Raw genomic sequence first — 26,039 nt, 5'->3', positions numbered from 1 at the left:
TCACTCAAGCTAGATTAGATGCTTAGTGAGGTGCATGCTGAAGGGTGAGTTATATTCAATGTTGGGCCTAATAAGGGATGAATATAATGGAATGATAACTTCTTGGGACCTTTATGAGACACCATGATGGATAAACTGTGCAAGATAGAAAGACTTTCTGACCCCCACAGAGATGTAGTGTCCAAAGGAAAGTCTTTTATCAACATACATACCTAAGACTCTGATGACTCTGTCAGATGTAAGCAGAATTGTATCTATATGGTAAACAGTACTGATGTTAGATTTACAAAAGGAAACTGTGCTGTATTTCTTGGTATTGAGTATAGGCCATTTGCTTGATCCAGCCCTTGCTGGAGAATTTGAGTATCAAAACTGGATTTGGTAGCCATCCCCAGTTTGAGGGAGTATAGACAGCTGGTGCCTTCTAGAGGTTTGATTTATTTTTTTGTGGTATTTATACTGCTTAAAATCCCCTAAGAAGATAAAATTCTTTCCCTTGTCCTAGTTAAAAATAGTGCTGAAAAGGTCTTTGGCTGCTTCTTTCACAGTAGAATGGAAACTATAAAAAACAGTGGTTTATTTTAGACACCCACCAATTATATACAACAGATTCATTTTGGATAAATTTAGCCAAAATGTGCCTGACAGTAAAAAGCATTTTTTTCCAACATTCTACTTGTGGATCTGAATCTACAGAATGCTTGCCAGAGTTATACAGTGCTTAGTTTGAAGCTGTTGCATGGTTTTAGACATCTCATTGACAAATCAGTGACATGACAATGTTGTTCTTGGACCCAAAACTGTAGCTCAAAATATTCCTTTTCTAACACTGCAAACAGTAATACCTGTTATGGATATGCATTAATTCTTAGTGTGGATCACCACGAGCATCCAGATAAAGTGCAGCTTACCTCAACAAAAGCAAAAAGCATGTGGTCAAAAAGTAAACCTTAGGTAATTTGGCCATCAGGTTGAGCAGATCTATAGTAGGCTAAGCCTAAGTGAAGTGGTTTTAGATTGGTAAAAGACCTTTTCTTTACTACAAGATAAACACTGCTATTACAGTTTGCTATGGTGAAGTAGGCAATGGTGTAGGGGAAGGGGGTATAGAAATTAAAAACATGGTCATTTTACTTGTAGGCATAGACAGTAGACCTAACCAAGTATGAAGGCTATCTTGGCAATCGTTGTCCAGCACTGCAGCCAGATAAATAGCAAGAATGCAAGTGCTGATAGGCACATTGATAAAAGCTTGGATACATATGTATTGCTTATGAAATAATAGTACTAATTAACTAACTAATTAATTCATTTATTCATTCAGCTAATATGATAGTCCTGCTGGTTGAAGCTCTTTTTCACAAAAGACGTGGGTAGAAAAGCTCACAACCTTGATAGAGAAAAACATCAACAGTTTATCTATACATATTAAGTATGAAATGGTATACACCTATTGCCCAGCCTTCCCTGTGGTAACTGCATAAATTAATGCCTACAATACAGGTGAGTCAGGATTCAAATCTAACACACTCTCAATTTTATCAATGCTTATTGACTCAATTTTAAAAAATAAAGAACAGTCTAAAGATAATTATAAATAATAAGAACAATGTTTAGCAATGGAGATCATATGAATTATATTTCTGACTGAGGGTATACTGACAGTTATGTTTCTATACTTAAAAGTGTCTTTTCTGCCTAGGGATGGACTTTCTACTTGAATGATAGTCATATACACGTGACTGTATAAACTAAGAACTTGTCAGGTCACACAGGTACATGGCTAATCAATCACATGATTAACCAATCACTCTTTCATGTGTCTATATAATTATTTAGCATATCTTACAAGCACCTCTTCTGTGGCAAGAATGAAAAAACTTCTATATGGAAGAATAAGTCTTATCGATTTTACATTGGTTTGAATCCCACAATTCACAGATTACTTTTATCGTTGTGTAAAGGCACAGAAAACAATGTGTCAGTACATAAAACTTTTACCCCCAATACATGTCTACAAAGTTGAATCAACTAATAGGTACATTATTTTCTGAATAAAGTAGAGAACCACATTTGTTTGGTGCTTAACTATGAGCAAATGGGGGCAGCAGTATGGGGTGTTTGTTAATGTCATAAAATTTATGATACAACATTTGCAATATAAACTACATTATGAACATCATAGTATCTGTCATCTATTTCTACCCTAGCCCATATGCATAAGTGCTTCTCAGGTTCAAGTAATAGTCATTAAATGTGAATCTTGCATGCCCAAAGAATCTGCCATCAATCGCACAAACCAGCTGTTCGGCAGTGTGCTATGCAAACAGCTGATTGGAATGAATTAGAATGTTTACTAGCCTGTTATTTTTCATCCCATTATAATCCATGTAAAACCACAAGTAAAGGGAAGGCTCTTGTTACTTACTGAACACATATTTACTCAGACTCATGTGTTACCTGTACCCGTGCACTTGAAAATGGGTATGTCAGTAGTAGTTCCCAAATATCAACTGCACCACAGAAAATCAATAGCATTGATACATCATCTAAACCTTTATAATGATAATACACATTAAGATTGTTTTCCACATGTATTAATGTATGCATCATCTCTTCACAAATATGAACACACTTACATACACAGTTGCATCTATGCTGATCACAAAACATGTGTGTGTCTGCATGTGGCATTAACTGTGTAATGTGCACATCATACTGAGAAGCAGCTGCATATGTCTGAGTTCTGCTACATGCATTCCTGACAGCTTTTTGTATCTAGTTTGAAAAACTGTCTTTAAAGTACACCTGCACATTAGAAACAAAAGAAGAAATTTAAAATCTGCACTTTGCACACCAGTCTCATAACAGGATATGTTACCTTCATCATATAATGATGATGGCATCATCTATAAAGGCCACTATGGTAAGGCAAAAAACATAATTCAGGGACTGTGCAATCATTACCTTCTGTGTTCTGTGGATGGGAACAAAACTATGTACATGTGGTTTAAATTGCAACAGCAGCTACATTATTTGTGTGTCTCTATGTATGTGTAAGTGAGTGTGTGTATGAATAGTCAGAGAGACATCAGTCTGTATCCTATCATCAACCCGGTACAATGCAGAACTAATATTTTGAAAGTTGTGCAGGCCTACCCAGCCATTTCATTCAGTCCTCCAAACATATTTTCACAAACATACAATGATGGTGTAATTAGTAAGGTAGAGATTCTACTCTCACTGCAGTCAACCGGTGTGTGTGTGTGTGTGTGTGTGTGTGTGTGTGTGTGTGTGTGTGTGTGTGTGTGTGTGTGTGTGTGTGTGTGTGTGGTCAGAAGAGCATGAGTCTCTTTCATATTGTCAGCAATCCAGTCCCATGGAGAACAAATATGTTGGCAGTCATACATGCTTTACACACCCATTTCATACAGGCCTCCCAACATCCACTGATGATGTCATCCACTATAAATTGTCCAGCAGTAGTGTAAAAGACAAGAGTTGTACCATGGTGCTTGCATTAAGTAGTGAGTATTCTAGGTGGTGTAACTAGTTTGATAGGGGTTCTAATCTCATTGCAGTCAATGTGTGTGTGTGTCTGTAGTCAAAATAGCATAGGCCTGTATCTTATTGTTAGCAATCCAGTCCCATGAACAGATATTTTGACAGTCATACATGCCTACCCATCCATTTCATACAGGCCTCCCAACATCTTCCCACAAACATCCAGTGATGATATCATCCACTATAAATTGTTAAACAGCAGTATAAAAGTCAGACTTACACTGTGGTGCTTGTGTTAAGTAATGAGTTCTTTAACTGGTGTAACTAGTTAGGTAGGGGTTTTAATCTCACTGCATTCATCTGATATGTGTGTGTGTGTGTGTGTGTGTGTGTGTGTGTGTGTGTGTGTGTGTGTGTGTGTGTGTGTATGTGTGTGTGTAGTCAGAAGAGCATGAGTCTGTATCCTACTGTCAGCAGTCCAGACCCCTGGAGAACTGCTACTTTGATAGTTGTGCATGCCTACACATCCATTTCATATAGGCCTCCCAACATCTTTTCACAAACATCCAATAATGATGTCATCCATTATAAATTGCCCAGCAGCAATAGAAACATCAGACTTGTATTGACATGCTTGCATTAAGTACTGTGTTCCCTAGATAATTTAGGTAGGGGTTCTAGTCTCATCGTGATCAACTTCTGAATGTGGGTGTTTGTGTACAGTTAATTCACATTCAAGAAACTCTTTCAAAACAGCGTGTGAGACATTCCCGCTACCATCTTCTTATCACAAACATACACTGCTAATGTCATCAGTTATAAAGTGTTATCTGAAACTAAAAAAGCCAGATTTTGCTGTGGCAGATGTGTTAACTGCAACCAACTTGTGTCTGTGTTCAGTTAATTCATATTCAAGAGACTTTTTAGAACAGCATGTGAGATACTCATACTACCATCTTCTTCTCACAAAAATATACTGCTGGCATCATCAGCTATAAAGTGTTGTCTGACACTTTAAAATACATACTTGTACTGTAGTGCTTGTATTAAGTACTGTGATCTGTAGATAGTTAAGTAGGGGGTCTAGTGTCACTACAATTAACTGGCTTGTGTTCAGTTAATTCACATTTAAAAGATCCTATGAGAAAAGCAAGTAAGACACTCCCACTGCCATCTTCTTTTCATAAACATACACTGCTGATGTCATCAGCTATAAAATGTTGTCTGACATTATAAAAGCTAGACTTGTACTGTGGTGCTTGCATTAAGTAATGTATTCTGTACATAATTAGGTGTGCATTCTAGTCTCCCTATGGTCAACTGATGTGTGTGTTCATTCAGAAATCAGTATGGTGACATATTTTGAATGGCATGTGAGTCCACAGCAGTGAGACACTTCTCCAAACATCTTGTAACATATACTGATGATGTCATCCTGTTTAAAGTGCACTCTAACATTATTCAAGTTAGACTTGTACTGTGGCAGTAATGTTAAGTACTGTGTACTTCAGCTTCTCTAACTTGATACTTTGGGGTTCTAATCTGACAACAGGCAACTTGAGTGTGTATCCATTTAAATAATTTGTTTTAGACAATTTTACACTGAGATGTTATTCCACATCCATATCAGACACATGTTCTTTCAGCATACAATATTGATATAATACTCCATAAAGTGCAACATGATAGTGTTAAAGTCAGACATAGTGGTGGTGCTACTTTTACACTGTATGGAATTCAGCTTCTATACCTACACTGGTGTAAGGTTCAAATCAGACCAAGTATACTGCTGTGTATGTGGTTGGTGGTACATTATGGTCATTGTATGATCTTTTTAATCACTTTTCATTTCAATACCAGTGAGTATATCCTTTAATGTATCGTTATGCATCCAACATCCCTTATTTCCCTCTGGCCACATGACATCCTTCTTGCATAGGAGTGGAGGATGTCATAATGTCAAAGATGTGTACACAAATCATGAAGCAATGTCCTTCCATGAGCCTCTGCAAGCTATTTCCAGACCACTGGATGTGTGATTGTTAATTCTGTCATGGGATGTTACACATGTCACATATGGAGAGAGGCACTATGTAATGCAAACAAATACACATATGCACATAGCCTTAATATCTTCCAGCATATAGATATAGGTTATACTTATATCTAGGATTTTATAGGTTCATAGGTTCAGTACTAAGCTAACTGCATAGGCCATTTTTGTTCAAAGAAATGATAATAATTTAAATAATTGTAACATGTATAGTTTATATAGCACTATGTTCTTCATGTCCTGCATTTTATGTGGGCATGACTACGAGGAACAGAGAACACTTATATAGCATCAAAACAAGGGATGACAAAAAGTATGTAAAAAGGCATGAGAGAAGGAGATTTTAAAATATTATTACAAAAATGGCAAATAAAGTTGAAATCAGATCATGCACCAGGTTTAAATGAATCAATTAATGTGAAATGTTTTTTAAAATATCAAAAATTGAAAATAGTTAAAAATAATGATTTAATTAGTTTGCATATTTTGTAAAATATCATGTGTTTTTAAGAGTATTTTCTGTATCAAGGGTTCTGTTTTTTTAAATAATAATTTTTTAATTGGATAATTAATGTTAATCAATTATTATATGGTAATTCTGTTAGTATTTAAAGTGCAAGTTTGTGAGTTAATATCATTCTGAAGAAGTCTACGGACGAAAGCGGAAATAAAATTGTGTTACGCTATTCTTTGTTGGTCATTTCATCAGACTACAGTTTCCAGCAGCTGCTTTTTGCCTTGTTTTTGTTTTATCGGTTTGAGCTTTGGTACTAGTTTGTTAGAAGTTACTAAGCTAACTGCCCTTATAAGCCATTTTAAGCCTAGCCAGTTATCCCTTAAATAAACAGCCTCCGCAAAGTTTGAACCCAGGACCCTGTACACTACAGTCACAGTACTTAACAACTAAGCCATCATAGCAATATGATGTTGGTTATTGAGTAAAGACCTATGACCCTATGAACATTTTACATGTCAATGTTGTTGTCATTGACGTGTTATGTTGAGGTGTGTATGTATGGTAGGCCTACAAGAGAGTAGTCAAATCTGTGATGTGAGATAATGTATTGATGGCCACTGCTGCCATTTCATTACATGTTCTTTCTATAACAGCTGTAGTTATATGTTTCCTGAGAACTGCTGACATGGGATGTTACTATGTATATTGTTGGCTTATTATGGCAAGTGATTTTGCAGTGGAGCAGATCAGCATTCTACACGGTTCTCATTCAACCATCACATTGATGTTTGCAGTATGGCACAGGTGTGCATGTGTACACCTATCATCATTAAATGCTCTGTAACATACATCAATATAACATCATACTGAATAATAGGCACATAAGTCTTGCTTCATCCACATGTTGTAATGCTGTGATATCATACCTCTCAACTGTCCCTGATTTTCAGGGACGTCCCTGATTTTGACTCAAATTTTAGCTCTGTCCCTCTTAATCCCTCCTAAAACTAGTGACTTTTGGAGGAAAGGTGGTGAATTACACTTAATGAATAATGACAATAATTAAGACTTATAGACTTCTTTTACTTCAGAAAATGTGTATTAATTCATATGCTCTGATTCTGTCAATGTTTCAAGTTAATAGCACTAAAATTTTAAAAGTGTCCCTGATTGTCCATGATTTTTTTTTACTTGTCCCTGATTCTGTTGAAATTATTGGTTGAGAGGTCTGAGGGATATACACAAAATATGGCATGTTTTGAGTCAATTGCAGCCTTGTGGAATTAATTGTAAGTGCAATTGTCACTTTTCACAAGGATTATTGTGATGGTCAGCAGCACCATTGTGTGACTGTGAGCATTTGTGTCAGTAAATGTTCTTCATGAGCCACAATTGACTCATTTGTAATGTATACTTATATGGCAGGAGGCCGGTCAAGCACAGCTTTCACATAAAACACACATAGGCATATGTTGTGCAACTGATACTATTATGTGGCATTGGTAGAGTTTTATGACTGTGTGAACAGTACCACTGTGTGGCATGTGATGCATAACCAAGGTTGTATTTGGAGATCCTGTCAAAAAACATTTCTTGAAATAAGTGTGAAATGTTAAGGGGTATACACAGCTAAGTGCAGAGCTGTTTCTAGACACCACCAGCAATACTCAACTGGAGAAAATAGACAATCTGCTAGCTGACAGTTTGTCTTACATTTCATCCCTGTCACCACTGGCCATCAGCCAAAATATACATGCAAATATTAGTGTATCTTCTCAGGAGAACAGCTCATCTGTGTGCCCTCCAAGGCTAAAACACAGAATCAAAGGCTATGACAACATCCCAGGTTGCCTATAGCATGACTCAAAACCTGACCTAGCAGACACCGTCAGATGCCTAGTTAAAAAGAGTCTACAGACAGCCTATTTTGTTTCAGAAAGGTGTACAGCAACAGACATCCATCTGAACAAAGGGGACCATCACCTAATACAGACACTTCTAGACCCATACTCCTGACACTCATCATCTGTGTGGCAGACCAAAGAGTCATCATGGACCTTATCAAAATGGACATGGGTAATCTCCCGACTGTGTGTACCAAACCAATGTTTGATTTGTTAAGGCTACATCATGTCTGTCATAACTGTTTGACATCTTTAAAAAAGTCATCCAAAGCATGCATAATGAAAGAATATCACTCCAGCATGCCTTTCAACTGTGCAGATTTTCACAGAATGTTCAGATTTTTATCTTATACTTTTGATCTCTTTCTCATGATATTTGTGATTTTCTGGTAAATCACTTGGATGATCTGAGAATTGAAGTCACTAACTAATGATGTATATTTGTGTTTCAGACCTCATATCCTTCACAAAAATGCATGCTAAGACCAATCCTGTTATTCTAGCAACATTCTAAGTTTATAAGAGCAATATTAAAAATCTGTTCTTATTGTTGGGCCTTTGTCCCCCCATTCTGTCAGACTTTGTCCAGATTTTTTGTGCTAAGAGGTTGAAAGATATGCATCCCACATAACACAACCTGGCCAAGGCATCTGACACAAATCCACACTGAGGTATTACACAGGAGTTGTTGAAAGTGAGCATACACACCAATGTCACCAAATAGGTAGATGGATGTATCACATAGAGGACACATAATGTTGAAGTATGTAAAGTTACCCATAGCTAGAGTCCATTGACAAGGTCCATACCTCATGACTCTGTACTAGGCCCTTTTTTGTTCAGTATTTGTCTCATAAGTCAAGACAAATGTACACATTATTTGTCTTACCAGCTTTGTGGACAACTGCAAATTGTGGACAGTCACTGAATCCAAGAATGGTATTGGTATAACACAAAAAGTATTAACACACACAAATGATTGTTGACAGAACCATGATTAGTTCCTTTATAAAAGCAAATACACAAGTTAATTAAAATATAGACAGCACACCCCTATGAGCAGATCAAGTGGTATGTAACCTGAGTACACTGGTACACAGTAAGCAAAACTTGCACCAGTATTTGCCCACAGTGGTGACAAATCCCTTGTATATAGCACAACTCCTGAGTACTGGCAGAACATCCACATCAAAGGACATTATAATCCCATTGTTCTTAGCCATCATCACACCAATAATTGAGTACAATGCACCCTTTTGCATGTACCTCACTGCACATCTTCCAGGGAAGATTTACTCAAGTGTATGTATCACTTTTGTCATGGTGAGCTCCCACACATCTTATTGGTCATACCTAAGTATTTTTTGTGATGCATAACTATTAGGAGTTGTCACTGCAGGACTCCCTTCAAGGTGTCATACAAGGTGCATGTATGACACGTGTTCCTGTGATGCACCCAGTAAATACATAGTTCATTCACAATACTGGTGGCATGAGTTACATTCTTGCAAGTGTGGACTGTGGCATATATATGTCATGCAAACCTCTCAACTAGCCAGGATTGCTCATAAAGCATAATACAGGTATAACACTGTCCCTCTTAATACCTTCATAAGGTGGCAATTTTTGAGGAAGGTGTGCTTGATTACCCTTATAGGATATTAAATAATCATTACAGTTCTACATGTGTGTTCATGCAGAATAACTCACAATCACATATTTTATGTCAATGACTCATATTAACGGTGGTATTATTATGACAGTTGTCTATGACTGTGCATGCTTATTTCTACTGTTGTCCATGAGACTGTTGCTTATGCATCCTGATTGGTTGAGACCTATGCTAAGATTAAATTCATATTCCTGCAAGTCATTGGTTGAGACCTATGCTAAGATTATATCTATGTTCTATGTTCCAGCAAATCATTTCACCCATCTTCACAATATGCACATACCCCCTATTGTATATACCGTCCTTAATAAATGTCCTCTCCAGTGACCAAGTCAGGATGCTTATATAGGTTCATAGGTTCATAGGTGGGTTCCAGGCTATCTGCCTGAAGGCATTCATAAGCCTAGCCAGAATGTGTTGGCGTTTGCCATCCCTTAGATTAGTTACCTGTGCCTCTGTCCAGCAGAGCCACTGAAGTGATCTCTGAGGTAAACTTTCTGTTTCCCATCCACTCGTCAAGGTTTCTTTTGAAGAGTGTTAGCAAAGAGCTCTGCCTAATGTAGATTGGAATCTTGTTCCAAAGCATGGAAAGTCTCTGGGACAGGAATCTATCCCTCCAGCACATCCTGTTTATTGTTGTGGTGAGGTTTAGATCCCGTGTGGCTCAAGGGGATAAGGTTTTCTTTAGGTGGAGTATGTCCATCAATTCTGGGTTGGACATGGCCTTGTATGTCAGGCAGAGATCACCTCTGAGTAGGCGGTATGCAACCGAGTACAATTGGAGTTTCTTCAGTCGAGCTGCATAGGGCATCTGTTTGAGGCCATTGATCCTCTTGGTGAGGCACTTCTGTGGTCATTCCAGCTGTTGCAGGTGTCTTGTAAGGTACATCCCAAATGGGGCGTTGTACTCTAAGATGGGTCTGATGAGTGATGAGTAGAGGGGCTCAATGACCTCTTTTGATCTGGATGCAAACCCTTTTGTGATTAGGTGGGCCACATAGAAGGATTTTCTAACCACTTTGGCAATGTGATTATCAAAGGTAAGACTACTATCTACTTGGGTCCCCAGATCCCTTATTACGTCTTCCGTATTAAGGGGACTACCACCTATGTGGTAATTTCTGGGTACTTTGTTTTTTCCAAAGGGGATGACAATGCACTTTTTGGCATTTAGCTTGAGGCCATGATATTGACACCAGGTATCCGTCTCAGTGAGATCCTTTTGGAGGATGTCTGTGTCAGCCGGATAGTCAATTATAACCCTAGTTTGCAGTCGTCTGCGAACTTGGTCAGCCATAGTCCTCCTGTGCTTGCCTGTACCTCTGAGAAGTATACGCTGAACAGGAGGGGTCCTAGGACTGAGCCCTGGGGAACACCACTTGTAACCGGTTTAGAGGCAGACCTAGCTCCCGCAACTCTCACCATGTGGGTTCTGCCCATGAGCCGGTTGGCAACCCATCTTGTGACATAGGGGTTTATGTTCAGGCTGGTGAGCTTGTCTATAATATTAGAATGGGGAATGGTGTTGAAGGCCTTAGCGAGGTCTAGGTAGGCTGTGTGTACCACCTTTCCCTTGTCTATAGCTTTGGTAACTGTCTCAAAGAAGTCCACCTGGTTTAGGAGGCATGATATGCCTTTAATAAAGCCAAACTAGGTAGGGTCCAATGTTTGGAAGTTCCCAATGTCTCTGTTAATGAGTTCCATGATGATGCGCTCCATAGCTTTGCAGACCAAGCTAGTCAGGCTTATAGGGTGATAGTTCCTGGGGTCTGTTGTGGCTCCACCTTTGTGGAGCGGAATAACTGTTGCTGTGTACCACTCTATGGGTATGTAGCCTGTGGAGAGGCTGAGTTTGAACAGTGTGTTTAGGTGAGGGGTAGTTCATCTTTGAGTTCATGTAGGACACAGCCTGGAACACCATCCGGTTCCATTGATGCTTTTGTCTTTGGAGAGGGCTGTTTTAACCTAAGTGTCTGTGATTTCAGGGACTCTACATTTTTCTGGTATGGTTATGAGCCCTTTTGGGGGTGAGAGGGGGTGAAGTTTGCACTGAACCTGTATGCCAGGATGTTGGCGATATCGGTTGGTTCAGTATATTTTGTGCCATTCTGCACTAACTCTGAGTAGATCTGAGCATTGCCACTTAGATTCTTGACATAGCCAAAGAATGCCTTGTGGTTATCTTTTGTGTCCTTGGCAATTTTTCTTTCAAAGCTTGCCTTGGATGATTTTATGAGGGATTGTAGTTTCTTGCTGATACTGATCAGGGATGTCTTCCCTTCTTGGGATTTTACTCTTTTCTGTACTAGTTTCCTCCTTCCATTGTATAGCTTGTTTATGGCAGGAGTCCACCAGACTGGTTTCCTTTTCTTGGAGGAGAGAGTCTTGGTTTTGCTTGGGATGGCATGATCCATGCATTCTTTTAGCTGCCTGTAGAATGCATTAGTAAAGGATTTTGCAGCTTGGACAGTGTTATCCTTCAGCATGGGGGCTTTGAAACTTTCCACCTCGGTCTTAAGTAATGTGAAGTTTGCTTTTGAAAAGTTTTTCATGGTGGCTTTCTTTTCTTGGGTGGGGCGGAATATGGATATCCAAAGTGATTTGTTTATGGTCAGATCTAACCAGCGAGGGGTTGATCTCTGGTGTGGAACACCAGTCGCCCATGTTGGTGATGACCAAGTCCAATATGTTGTTACCTCTGGTGGAAGTGCTGACCAGTTGAACCAGGGCGTTTGAGTTTATAAATTCTAGGAAAAGTTGGGCAAGGGAGTTAGTACTTGAGTAGTTCTCCCAGTTAATGTTTTGGTAACTGAAATCACCAAATATTAGGGTGTTTGGTAGGACCTTTATGTTTCCCAGTGTTTCCAGAAACCCGGAATGCGGGACCTGGGACATGGTGGGTGATCTGTAGCAAGCTACAATTTGAATTGCAGTTTTTCCCATTGTTAGTTGCACGTCGATGATCTCTGAAGCATCGTGCTGTGCCACTAACCTGGAGGTGTGGGTATCCTTGATGAATATGGATACGCCCCTGCCTTTTATATTTCGGTTTGGGTTCTGTTGTCAAAATGTATGGTATGAGTTGTAGCCTGGTAGTGCTGGGGTGCTCTCTGGAGCCTTAAACCAGGTTTCTGTTACTGCACATATATCGATTTTCTCCATACTGAGGAGTGCCTCGAGTGCATGCATTTTGAGGTTTAGACTTCTGGCATTGAGTAGCATTACCCTCAGTTTTTTGTTACTTGTGCTATTTACGGCGGTGGGTTTGTCTTTTGAGCCTTGCCTAAAAAAGGCACTATGGCGGTGGCAAGAGCCTTGGCAAGTATTCGAAAGCCTAAGGGTGACAGGTGCAAGTCATCTCTAGCAAAGCAGCATGGCTTGTCAAACATGTCATCCCAGGCTGACAGACACTGGAACCCCTTTGAATGACACAAGAAACTTAGCCAATTGTTGAAATTGAAAATTTTTTCTTCATACCGTGGTATCATTCTTGGTGTGGGCAGGATGCTGCTCAGGGTCAGTGTCATCCCGGCCTGGGCTACATGATTAGAGAGCTCTTCCATGTCTCTTTTCATGTACTCCAGGGAGGTGCAGCTCAAGTCATTCACACCAACATGGACAATGACAGAGTCATATTTGTACTTGTTCTGGAGTGACCTGAGTGCTTGTGTTATGTAGCAGATCCTGGCACCCGACAGGCAGCTAACATTAACCTTCTCCTTATTCAGCCTAGTGAGTGGGACATCAGTGTGCCTGACTATAGAGTCACCTATTACTAGTATGTCGGATATGTTATTTTGCCTTAAGGGCTGTGACTGCATGGCACACTGGTTTTGTGAAGTATGTGTTTCATGGTTTGTGTTGTGGGGTGGAGGTTGCTTTGATGTTTGCTTTGGAGGTCTCTGTTGGTTTTGCAGATTTTTATTTAGAGTCTCCGAGAATGTTTTCGTGTATTTATGTGTGTTTTCTGCCGGGGCTAGTTTAATGAGTCTATGTAAGACTGGTGGTGTGATGCAAGTATTTCCCTTCTCCTCTTGACTGTCTGATCCAGTCTTGGGTTGAGAGAGTTTAGCCTCTAGTTTGGCTGTATAACTACATCTCTCGCATGTATTAGTGTTTGGTGGTAGGAGAAGAGGGTTGTCTGTGTACATGAGGCAGTTGTAACATTGCCTCAAAATGCCCAGATTCACCAGTTGGACTGGACCAGTACACCTGAAACTGCCCTATGGATATGCCTGGATAGGTACAGTGAACTGTTTTACTGGATGGCTCATAAGGTCGAATAGGGAGCCTTGTCCTTCTTCACAGTACAGGAGGGTCTAATGCTAGGGTTTATAAGTGCTTGCTATAAGTTTTTAGCAAGTGCTGGGCTGAGAAATGAATGGCTTGAGTGCTTAAGTCAAAAGTTCGTCTAGTTCCAAGGGAAAAATTGAAGAGGAGACTTTGTGGAGCCGGGAATAGTTTTACCCTAGCCAACCAGTGCTGCCCGGTGTGCAAAACCGGGCAAATATGGTATTTATAGAAGGGAAATGAAAGAGATAGAAATTAGCCCAAAATGGCCAATAAACTACTAATTTCTTGGCTGAAACCACTCCTCCAGGGACATATAGGCTGCACAAAGCTCCCCTCTCTCACAGGTGAACAGAGAAACTTTCTTCTATCCAAGTAAGGTATGGGTAAACACAGAGATTTGTAACACAGCCCTGAATTCAGCACTAACCTGAAAACTGGACTATACTAGCTTAGAAAGGCTATCACAAGCAATAGTATCACAAGCAATCACCATTGATTTGTGACCTTGTGTTACAGTCACGAAATATACAATAACTGTATGATGATATGACTATATCTATACAGGAGGTGTAAACAGCATGCCCTTCTCTGGTAGACTATATCACGTTTCACTTGTCCTCTTCCCCTCTCTTCAGTCCTACCATTCATGTGTGTGGCCGTTTTCAATACACACAGTTACCCAGAATAGTGTATTGATAATGGTAGTCTATGTAACTTTGATGATCACTACCAGACCTTTATTTCACTATGCATAAAACGTGTTTGCACTGTACTCTGCACTGACTACACTTTCCTATAATTTATTAGAACTGTATTCATTGCCTTTAATTAAACCCTGGTAGTCTTTATGGCTGTCTGCGCAATCTCGCTGAACAAGTTTGTACTTAAGTAAACTTGTCTGCATGTGTTCATGTTGCTTTACATGGTTTTTCTGGCCAGCGACATTATCGCTGACCAGAAAAGCTCACCTGTATCCATGAAAACACAATGAGCTGCATGCATATGCAATTAGCGCTGCTGCTTATTGGGCAAAAATGTAAACTCTAATTAGCCTTTGCACTAAGCCACATGGAGTTTATTGAATCTCTGGACTCATCTTTTACACTTGTTCTGCATAACTACTCCTGTCATTAGCTAGTAGGTTTATGTGCTGTATTCCTATCTTATCTGGCGAATGTCTAACCATTGAATTTCAGAATGTCTGCTCAGCAGATCTTCTGGTAGCTGAAAATGCATTGCAATACTATGAGTATAACTGCTACTAATTAGAATCTCATCCAAAACAGAAGAAGGTTGAACTTTCATTTTTGGTCATTAACTGAATCTGAGCAGTTAGAAAAACCGTCATCCTCAAGTGCTATTCATAATTTAATTTGCATCCTCTATACAGTTTTTTCCAGCCTAGCATTATTGCTTCTGCAATCATATTGTTAGTAATATGCCTCATATTTTTTGTCTAGCACTCACCACTAATATATTTTGTTGCCCTGGACTGTTTATATTCTGGATGTAAATTTATTTTTTGCTAATTTTTCGTTAATTTAAATTTTGAGTTACATCATAGGTTTTTGTTCTGCACTGTTATTAATTTGTGCAAAATAAAAGCTAACAAATTCTGATCTTCTAGTTGTTAATTAGGCAGTAGAATGTCAGGCAGTAAATAACAGCTAACAAACTGTCAGCTTTTTCTCCACTCTGTCTTTTGTAATGCCTGTCTGGATGTCATATAACACAGGAGACACATTATGCACTGCAGTTAAAACATTTGCTAACCAGATAGTCCCACTGGACACACACTCGCATTTCAGGGGTAAACAAAGACTAATGTTTGGTTAAGTTGATCAAGGTCACACATAAGGGCTGATGGAATCAAACACTGTAGTATAGGAACGTTCGCTTACAACTTTAACTCTCTGCACCATTTGCCAGTTAGCATTAACTTATCAAAGATAACTGTGTATTTTTTCTTTTGTTTAAATTTTTCATCTCATGACTGAAGAGTTATTGCATGGTGCTGTGGTAGTGTTGTTGTCTCAAAGTAAGACGTTGTCCTGCTCAATTCTCAGCTAGAGTGTCTTCTGTGTGGAGACATGCGTGAAGGGCGTACCTTCATTGAAGGTTGTGAGTCAGGGCCGGCAACTCGGCACATAAAAAATCTACTGCCAATCATTAGTGGACCAGAGTTCCGCTGTGGCAACCCCTAACCGGGAAAAGCCGAAAGACACAACAACAACTGAAGAGTTATTACATATAGTCTTACTGTTGCAAAAGCTAGTATAGTATAATGTGTTGAATCTTATCTATTTCTTCAGCTCATGATCTTGTAATTTTTTTTTATGCATCAACAATATTGGAAAGCATATGGTTTTCCAACAATGCTGTCAAATTTAATTTCCTGTTTATTAATACCTAGTATTTTTTTCTTTAATATGAAATACAGGATGACAGCTTTGCAAATCCTATTGACTAAAGAATTGCATTGACATGGCTTTCGTTAATACCAAAAGTCTAAACAATAAATTGCCTGATCTTGAGATACTCCTGCAATTGGAAAATATCTAAGTTTCTGTAGTTACTAAAACTTGATTTAAAAGTAAAGAGAGAACTCTGACTATACCAGGACTTTTCATTTTTCCATGCCACCAGGTCGAGTGGCAACTGTTGTGACGTATCTGTATTTGCCAGTGAACATATCATCAGCCAGATCTCTAGGGACTCACAAACTAAACTAATTGAATTACAAATCACTGTAGATAGGATTAATTATCAACTAATAACTTGCCAGAGAACATCTTTTTTGTACCCTGATGACCTTGTATGTTCCCATAGTGTTTTAAATGATTTCCCTGTTTGCAAAACTCCCTTTTTTGGGTAACTCTAGCAACCAATAAACTGTGGCATGTATAATTCTAATGCAGGAGATGCCCAAAACTTTCTTCTTGAGCAACTGGTAAATATACCCATAAAGAGGGCACACCCTTTTTAGCCTTGTGTTTATAAGCATGGCTGAGTCTTACACTACTGCACTGGTATCTCCTTCCCCAGTGACATCTGACCATAAACATGCAACCTTCTCACTTAAACTCCACAAATACTCCTATAGGAAACCCCACTGAATTTAAGGACTACAAGCATGCCAACTTCAGACTATGTTGTGACAAAATATCTAAATTTACTTATGACTGCACCTCTCCAGACTTTAATAGAACAGCAGGCTTCACTAAGGAATTCTGCAGCTGTTTTTAGATCCATACTTTCATAAATTTATACTAGTCTAACAAACAGAAGGGGCTTTATAAGCCTAGCTATGCATTCTAAATGTAGCCCACAATTGTTTGAGCCTTAGAGGTTATTTTAAGGGATATATTAAGCTGGGTATGATTTACAGACTGCCTTTGTCATTTAAGACATTGGGCTAGACCTGGGGTGAATTTCCAATTTCCCATCCACTGATCAAAGTTATGCTTGAATAGGTTTAGAAAAGAACTCTGCTTCAAATGAATGGGAAGTCTGTTCTAGAGGAGGTGAGACACATACCTGTATTTTCAAGATGTTATTTATGTTGTAAGCGAGGTTGAAGTCCCTAGACTAAGTAATTATGATGCTATTGATTCTGCAGCAGGTGCAACTCATGCTATTGGACTGCAGCCCCCCCCCCCAGCTGTGGAAAGAAAAAAACAAAATAGTCCCAGACGGCACGTATGCATGATTGCACAGATTGAGAACTCCAGACTGCTTTGTCAGCAGTCCAGATCTGCCCTGCAGCCCAGAAGTCTATGCTGTGCTGACTGCACAGAACAGAAGACATCCAGACTGCAACATCCGCAGGCTGGAGCCTGCTCTCACAGGGAAACCTTCCCCAGGAAGACACTTAGCTGTGCAGGACTGTAGATGGAAGCCTGCTCTCTTGTTTACAGAGTAGGGAAGAACTGAAACAGTGTGTGTGTGTGTGTGTGTGTGTGTGTGTGTGTGTGTGTGTGTGTGTGTGTGTGTGTGTGTGTGTGTGTGTGTGTGTGTGTGTGTGTGTGTGTGTGTGTGTGTGTGTGTGTGTGTGTGTGTGTGTGTGTGTAAGCCTGCTCTCTTGTTTACAGAGTAGGGAAGAACTGAAACAGTGTGTGTGTGTGTGTGTGTGTGTGTGTGTGTGTGTGTGTGTGTGTGTGTGTGTGTGTGTGTGTGTGTGTGTGTGTGTGTGTGTGTGTGTGTGTGTGTGTGTGTGTGTATGTGTGTGTGTGTGTGTGTGTGTGTGTGTGCAATGCCACAAGTGCTATATGGTGGTGGGTAGAGAACAAGCTTGAACTCTGTACCTTGGGCCAAGGTGGCAAGAGCCTGAATTCCCTACCCATCACCATTTGTAAATAAATTGCAGATTTTTCCCTCATACTTGTTATGTTCCTCATAAAAGCTGCAGTTTCTGTATTTGTGTGAACTCCCAAAGTCAGTAATGCATTGGTGCAGTGGTAGCATTGTTGCCTAACAGCTACAGGGTCTCTGGTTTAATTCCTGGCTGGGGTGCCCACTGTGTGGGGTCTGCATGTCCTTCCTTTGTTTGTGTGGGTTTGCTCTGGTGTCTGTCTGGAGTGTTTCACCCTGGGCTTCTGCTGAAAATTGGGTTTTGTTCCAAGGCAGACTTTCCTGGTTAACAAATGTTAAATAAAAATGACAAGCATTTAAATTTCAGACTTCATATTCTTCAGAAAGTACATGGCAACACAAAAGCTTGTATTCTAGCAATTTTATGTTTAAAAGATGGATATTTTAAATGTGTCCCTATTTTTGGGACTTTATTCCCCATTATTGTCTTTGTCCAGGTTTTTTGTGCTAAGGTTGAGAGCTATGGTAAGAATTGAATTCACTGAATATGTTTGTTGGCTGTATTCCCCCATTACTGGCTTTATCCAGGTGTTTTTTGCTAAGAGGTTGACAGCTATGGTGAGAATTGAATTCACTAAATGGTAGCCATTTAAGTTTCAGTTTTCCTCTCTTTCACAAAACAGCTGATTTGGCATAGGGGTATGTTGCTTTGACTGTTTTGCACAGGGTCCTATGTTTAAGACTTGGCAGTGAAATGTATGGTGGTAACACAGCATTTTATTTTAGCAACTTTCCAACATTATGCAAGCAATGTTTAAAATGTGTCCCTGGATTTTGTGCTTTTGTCCCCCCCCAATACATTTTGGCTTTTTCCAGATTTTATTGTGCTGCAAAGTTCAGAGATACAGCTGAATGAGTAGATTTTGCAAGGAGCTGAGAGCTGCAGGGGAGCAAATGTTTAGTGCACAATAGGTAGTGTACTTGCTTTTGATGCAGAAGGCTGTGGGTTCTACTCCCACAGTAGCTAGATGCATTGCTGATACTGTACTGTGTTGCAAAGGTGGTAGATGCTGCACTCCTTTCTGGCGAACTATGAACCTGTTATCAGTTTGCCATACATTCCCTATTGCAATATTACTAGCTTATCATTTTTTGAGTGTAAGATAGGCAATTTATTCCTCAAGGGCAACAGGCACTTTATTTGTAGATGAAACAATGAAATATAAAGTTGTTTGCTAGCATCAACCTCTTCATTAGTTACAGATCTCTTTAATGTGGAATTATTTAGATGACATGTACTTCTTCAGAGATTGTGCATATGTACTGATACTGGTGGACTGTAGAAGTCTGAGTAGACTTTTATGATGGAAATGTTCTGAATTGGGCAGTTTTGTCATTATTGGTGCATGCATTTTGTTTCATTGTTTACTAGAAAAATGTTCAAAACAAATTTAAAACACCCTCTAAAACTGTACTGTATTGTACAAGAAATATAATTTAATACAATCAGGAAGGTTTATGATGCATGAGCATGTGTATGTTCCATGTGCAAGGGGCCTGTGATTTGAAAACGGCCCAAACCCAAAGTTAATCTTTATCTGCCACTGCCAAAATGTATTTTCTTTGAATGTGGGTTTCAATGCTGTTTCAATTAATGTGAGTTTCAAGTTCAGAGAAGTTTTAATGCTAAGTATGTTTTCATTGTGAGACTGCATTGCTTAGTTTAGCAGATATCTATTAGTGTTTGCGCTGTAAAATGCAAAATAAAACTTTCAAATGAAGTCCAAATCATTGCAGAAGTAAAGCAGTATGCACATTAGTGTTTATGGTAAATGGGGTGAAATAGCCAAGTAATGGTTCATTGGAATGGCTGCAGGGGGGAGGCTCCATTCGACCATGATTTTGTGAGGGGGGAAGGGCGGCAAACTCAAAGACAGCCCCGGCTGAACTATACCTCTCAACTGTCCAGATTTTTGCAGTACTAAAGCAAGGCCTGTTCATAGGTTCATAGGTTCATAGGTTTATACTAGGCTATCTGCCCTAAGGCATTTATAAGCCTAGCCCAAATTTTTGTGGCTTACGCCACCCCTTATATGAAAAAATACTGTACCCATTAGTTTGTTGTGCCTCTGTCCAGCAGTGACACAGAGATGATTCCCGGGGTAAACCTACGATCTCCCATCCACAGGTCAAGATTTCTCTTGAACAGAGCCAGCAAGGTGCTCTGCCTCACATGGACCGGGATTTTATTCCACAGAATAGGGAGTCTCTGAGTGATAAATCTATCCCTCCAGCACATCCTATTTATATCCGTGCTAAGGTTTAAGTCGCTTGCTCTAGTGGTTTTGGTGGATTTGGATTTTTTGAGGTGGAGCATGTCCATTAATTCCGGGTTGGACATGGCCTTGTATGTCAGGCACATGTCACCTCTGATCAGACGGTATGCGACTGAATAGAGCTGGAGTTTCTTCAGTCTGGCAGCATATGACAGATTTTGGAGTCCCTTTATCCTTTTGGTGAGGAACTTTTGGGGTCTCTCCAATTGCTGCAGATGTCGGGTGAGATACATCCCGAATGGGGCATTGTACTCGATCATTGGTCTGATAAGTGAAGAGTACAGGGGAACAATGACCTCACTAGATCTGGATGTGAATCCCTTCATGATCAGGTGAGCAATGTAGAAGGCCTTTCTAACCACTTTAGCAATGTGAGTGTCAAAAGAAAGGCCACTGTCAACCTGGGTCCCCAGGTCCCTGATAACCTCTTCTGTGCTTAGTGGATTGCCACCTATATGGTAGCTTGGGGTTAACTTGTTTTTCCCGAAGGGTATGACTATACATTTTTGGCGTTTAACTTCAGGCCATGGCTCTGGCACCAGCTATCTGTTTCTGTGAGTCCCTTCTGAAGGATATCCGTGTCCGATGCACTTTCCCCTATGGCGCCCAGTTTGCAGTCTTCTGCAAACTTTGTCAGCCAAAGTCCTCCCATGTTGGCCTGTACTTCTGAGAAGTAGATGCCGAACAATAGGGGACCAAGGACTGAGCCCTGTGGGACACCACTTGTGACCGGCTTGGAGTCTGACATAGCGCCAGCAACTCTAACCCTGTGGGTTCTGTCCTTAAGCCAGTTTGCAACCCATCTTGTGACATATGGGTTTACATTTAAGCTGGTAAGTTTTTCTACAATACCCGAGTGGGGTATTGTGTCAAAAGCCTTTGCAAGGTCAAGGTAGGCTGTATGGACTGCCTTTCCCTCATCAATGGCCTTGGTGACTGTTTCGAAGAAGTCGACCAAGTTCAAAAGGCATGATCTTCCCTTGACGAAGCCAAACTGGGTCGGGTCCAATGTCTGCAAGTCCCCTATATCTTTGTTTATGAGCTCCATTATGATCCTCTCCATAGCTTTGCAGACTAGACTTGTTAAGCTTATAGGGCGGTAATTACAAGGGTCCATAGAGGCACCACCTTTGTGGAGTGGGACCACAGTTTCCGTACGCCACTCCTTAGGCACGTATCCTGTGGTAAGGCTGAGATTAAACAGCTGCCTTATGTGCGGGTTTAATTCCTCATTTAGCTCGTGTAGCACACAGCCGGGGACACCATCCAGTCCCATTGATGCTGTGTTTTTAGCTTTAGAGAGAGCAGCTTTCACCTGCGCATTTGAGATGTCTGGGAGGCTACACTCTGCTGGGATAGTTATCTCTCCTTTAGGGGGAGAGGGGGTGAAGTTTGCACTGAACCTGTCTGCCAGTATGTTGGCAATGTCTGTGGGTTCAGTGATTTTTGTATCATTTTGGACTAATTCTGAGCATATCTGGGAGTTTCCACCCAGGTTCCTAACATAGCTGAAAAAGGCCTTATGATTGTCCTTTGAATCCATGGCAATTTTTCTCTCAAAATTGGCCTTAGTTGATTTTATGAGTGCTCGTATTTTTTACTAATAATGATCAGGGGTGACTTCCCTTTTATGGATTTTGTTCTATCATGTAATAGCTTTCTCCTCTTATTGTAAAGTTTGTTAATGGTTGGGGTCCACCAGACTGGACATTTGCCCTTTGTGGAAAGAGTGTTGGTTTTATTTGGGATTGCCTGATCCATGCAGTCCTGGAGGTGTTCATAGAAGGCATTTGTAAGGGCTTCCAGCTTGGGTTGTGGTTTCCACTGGCTCAGGGGCCTTGAAGGATACCACACCAGTCTTGAGTAGTGTGAAGTTTGCTTTAGAGAAGTTCTTCACTGTGGTCTTTTTTATTTGGCATGAGGGGTGGATGTGGATTTCCAGTGAGATTAGTTTATGATCAGATCTCACCAATGAGGGATATACTTCTGGTGTGGAGCATTTTGTCCCCATGTTTGTGATAATGAGATCTAGTATATTTTCTCCTCTCGTGGGAACAGTGACTAGCTGTTCCATGGCATTTGAATTTATGAACTCCAGGAACCATTGGGCTAGAAAGTTAGGGCTTGAGTAATGTTCCCAGTCTATATTCGGGTAGTTGAAGTCACCCAATATGATGGTGTTTGGAGATACATTTATACCCTCCAGTGTCTTCAGGAAGGCTGTGTGGGGTTCCTGAGTTTGAGAGGGTGGCCTGTAGCATGCTACAATTTGTAGAGCAGTTTTGCCTATGGTTAGTTGCACCTGGATGGTTTCCGAAGCTTCGTGCGTTGCCACCAACCTGGAGGTGTGGGTATCCTTTATGAATATGGATACACCCCCTCCTTTTGTGGTGTGGTCCGGGTTTTGGGTCCGGAACGCATGATATGAGGTAAAACCTAATAGTGCTGGGGTGCTCTCAGGAGCCTTGAACCAGGTTTCAGTTACAGCACAGACATCGATGTTCTCCATACTGAGAAGGGCCTCGAGTGTGCATTTTGAGATTTAGACTTCTGGCATTGAGCAGCATTACCCTCAGTTTCTTCCCATTTTTGTTTTCTAGGGTGGTAGGTTTAGAATTTGAGCCTTGCCTAAAAAAGGCACTATGGGGGTGGCAAGAGCCTTAGCCAATATCCGGAATCCCAGGGGTGACAGGTGCAAGCCGTCCCTTGTGAAGCAATGTGGCTTGTCAAGCATGTCATCACAGGCAGACAGACACTGGATCCCCTTTGAATGACACCAGACATTAAGCCAATTGTTAAAGCTGATCATCTTGTCTCTATATTGTGGCATCATTCTTGGTGAAGGAAGGATACTGCTCAGGGTCAGGGTCATACCTGCCTGGGCTACATAATCAGAGAGCTCCTCTATGTCTCTTTTCATGTAGTCCAGGGAGGTACGTCTCAGGTCGTTCACACCAGCATGGACAATGACTGTGTCATATTTGTACTTGCTGTGGAGTGACCCGAGTGCTTGTGTTATGTGGCAGATTCTAGCGCCCGATAGGCAACTTACTGTGACCCTCTCCTTGTTCAGCCTGGTGAGTGGGACGTCAGTGAGTCTGACTATGGAGTCACCTATGACAAGTATATTTGGTGTTGTATTTGGCCTTAAGGGCTGTGACTGCTTTGCACACTGCTTTTGTGGTTTATGTGTTGCTTGTGGGGTGTCTTGAGGTAGCAGTTGTTTGGGTGTCTGCTTTGGAGGCCTCTGCTGTTTAGGTAAATTTTTACTCAGAGCCTCCGAGTATGTCTTTGTGTGTTTATGTGTTTGATTCAGTGGTGTGGTAGCATTATGTGAGGCTGGTTTTGTGGTGTGTGTAGTTGCCTTCTCCTCCTGTCTGGTCTTGCCAGTCCTGAGTTGAGAGAGCTCAGCCTCCAGTTTGGCTAAATAGCTGCATCTCTCGCAAGTATTTGTGTTATGTGGGAGGAGGAGAGGGTTGTCTGTGTACATGAAGCAGTTATAACATTGCCTCAAGATTCCCAGATTCACCAGCTGAACCGGAGAGGAGATTGACAACTGACCTTTGGACATGCTAGAATAATATTGGGAATTCCTTAATAATTGAAAACAAGGGCCAGTGGGGAGTGAGGGTGTAGTGCTTTCAATTTTTAGTGCTGACTTATATAATTGCTTTAGTGAGCAAGTGCCAGGTAACTTGAGTGCAATGTGTTACAAGTAACTAAATGCAAAAATGACAAACAGTAACTTTCTTTCAAGTGAAACAAGGAAATAAGTACAGTAAGCAATGCAGATATCACTAGTGATCCACAGAAGCGCTGAGAAGCACAGTATTAGGTGGAATTAGCTTCCAGGGAAATAACAAGCAAACAAACAACAAGCATATAAACAAAGCTAGATTCAGCAGGCCTGGATCTAGTCTATGCTAGAGCAAACAAGGTGTACCAATTTCAATAAGATACAGTTCAAATATTCAGGCACTATAAACCTTTAACCAGAAATTCCCAGCTCAGAAGGGCAGAGTCCAGCCTCTTCTCCCACAAGAGTGCAGACCACGAACCTTCTTAATGTAAAATAACTGGCCTGAAGCCCAAGTGCCTAAACCAGAACTAATACACTTGGACACTGGGCTCTCAATCAGCAGTTCCCAACTTAGAAGGATCAAAGCTACCTGTCCTGCCACCACAGTGCTTGCCACAAACCTTCCTAATGTAAAACAACTGGTCTGAAGCCCAAGTGCTTAATCCAAAAGACTTAGAATGATAGCTACACTTTAATCAAGTTACAACCAAGCAGTAATAAATACAATTGAATACTTTAGAGAATGTCTGGATTAGTGCTCAAGTTACACAAACAAAGCTAGATCCAGCAGGCCTGAATCCAGTCTATGCCACAGCAAACAAGGCGCACCAACTTCAGTAAGAAGCAGTTCAGATATGCATGCACTATAAGCCTTTAACCAGAAATTCCCAGCTCAGAAGGGCAGAGTCCAGCCTCTCCTCCCACATGAGTGCAGACCACGAACCCTCTTAATGTAAAATAACTGGCCTGAAAGCCCAAGTGCTTAAACCAGAATTAATACACTTTTAGAATAACAGACACTGAGCCCTCAATCAGCAATTCCCAACCTAGAAGGATGTAAGCTACCTGTTCTGCCACAACAGTGCAGACCACAAACCCTCTCAGTGCAAAACAACTGGTCCGAAGCCCAAGTGTTTAAACCAAAAGGCTTAGAATGAGTTACACCAAGCAGTAATAAATACAATTGAGTATTTTTAAGATGATGCAAAAGTAAAATGTAGTAGGTAGAAACACAAGTACAGTAAAAGCAGATGAATTTTTTTTAATTTATTTATTTATTTATTTATTTTAATCTGAACAAGTGCTGAGATCAAAGAAACAGATTCGAGTGCTGAAACTAGAAAACTGGCTAGTTATAAGAAAAAAAACAAGCTAGAAGGCTTCCCTCAAACACAGAAGGGCTTGGGGGCTCAGAAGCCTACAAATAGTCTATACCACTTAACAGGAAAGGCAGGAAATAAGCTTATTTTTTTTTTTGTCTGTTTTCCAGATGCTCTCTTTGTACACAGTAGGAGTGCCTGAAATCTGTTATTCTATCAACTGTCTCAGTTTATACAAGAGCAATTTTTAGTACTGTTTATATGTTCCCCCAATATATTTGGCCTTGTACAGATTTCCTGAAATTAACAGGTTGAGAGGTACGTGCAAATAAATTGCTTTATAGAATTATCCAAACCTCTCAACTGTCCTGGATTTTGGCTCAAAATGTTGCTCTTCCCCCAATAATTCCTCCACAAAATGGCAATTTTGGATGAAAACATGGAGGGTTTACAATTAATAAATAACTGTAATAATCAGAGTTATAGATTACTTTTATTTCAGAAATGCATGTAGATTCTTTTATTTTGTCAGCTGCTCAAGTTAGCAGTACTAATATTTAAAAAGTGTCCCTTCTTTGACAGGTTCCCAGCTGTATTGTGTGGCTATTTT

This window comes from Protopterus annectens, chromosome 13.part0, assembly GCF_019279795.1.
Source record: "Protopterus annectens isolate FY-2018-M chromosome 13.part0, PAN1.0, whole genome shotgun sequence".
In the NCBI taxonomy this organism is placed as follows: Eukaryota; Metazoa; Chordata; order Ceratodontiformes; family Protopteridae; genus Protopterus; species Protopterus annectens.
Note: the sequence above shows the minus strand (reverse complement) of the source record.